Below are 1,261 nucleotides of genomic sequence, written 5' to 3'. Positions count from 1 at the left end.
GTTGTTTAAACTTATTTGAACTCCGGACTTCTTTTGTGTTCAGTATGCAGCATTCAAAGCAATGTCATCAATTTCCAACATGTTCTGACATCATTTGTTGTTTTTGGGTCATTTACCTAATTGTTTAGAGAGCTAAATGACCGCGAAATTGAAAATAACTACAAAATGAATTCTAAAAATGTTGAAACTTGGCATGGTATCATCATTTCACCCGCATAGCATGTGCGAAAGAGTAGAGAGGGTCACGGCAAAAACTGGACGCACTTCGTGTACAAACTGGACAAACTCTTTCGAAGTATCAGGGTTTTGGACGAGAACTCATCTGTTACGCGAGCACTTCAATGTTGTTTAAACTTATTTGAACTCTGGACTTCTTTTGTGTTCAGTATGCAGCATTCAAAGCGACGTCATCAATTTCCAACATGTTCTAACATCATTTGTTGTTTTTCGGTCATTTACCTAATTGTTTAGAGAGCTAAATGACCATGAAATTGAAAATCACTACAGAATGAACTCTGAAAATGTTGAAACTTGCAATGGTATTATCATTTCAGAGTATCGGAGTAGAGAGGGTCAGAAAAAACTACTCAGAAATAAATAGAAGAAAATAAATAAAGCAGAAAAGAATAAAACTATTCAAAAAATTACTCAAAAATAAATAGAAGAAAATAAATAATGCAGAAAAGAAAAAACTATATAAAAAATCACTCAAAAATAAATAGAAGAAAATAAATAATGCAGAAAAGAAAAAACTATATAAAAAATTTGTTGGCGCGCTGCCCAGTGGGCCTGCCAGACCTAGGGTGTGCAAATGCAGTCCTAGAAGGGCCAGCAGACTCACAGGGCAGCGCGCCCTAGTTAGGCCCAGAAGCCTGCTATATAGAGAAGCTCGAAGGAGCAGCCGTGGCTGGGTTTATAAACCAGTGCGCCTGCCCTTCGCTCGGCGAGGTGGGACTAAACATTGTGCACCGCCGGTGGCAGCGCACAACCATTAGTACAGGTTGGTGGCTCCAACCGGTACTAAAGGAGGGGGGGGGGTGTCTTTAGTACTGGTTTGTGGCACGAACCGGTACTAAAGGGGCCGTTTCCCGCCCCTTGGCCTGGCGAAAATTGGCCTTTAGTACCGGTTGGTGGCTCCAACCGGTACCAAAGACCCCTCTTATATATATGGCACTTACGAAAAAATCAGTTTCATCGACCACCAGTACTTCTTCTCGATCCAACTTCTTCGCCGCGCCCGTCGCCCATCGCGCGCCGCCCT

This window comes from Triticum aestivum, chromosome 4A (assembly GCF_018294505.1).
Source record: "Triticum aestivum cultivar Chinese Spring chromosome 4A, IWGSC CS RefSeq v2.1, whole genome shotgun sequence".
Lineage (NCBI taxonomy): Eukaryota > Viridiplantae > Streptophyta > Magnoliopsida > Poales > Poaceae > Triticum > Triticum aestivum.
The sequence above is the reverse complement of the archived record's forward strand: the minus strand, read 5'-3'. Positions refer to the sequence as shown.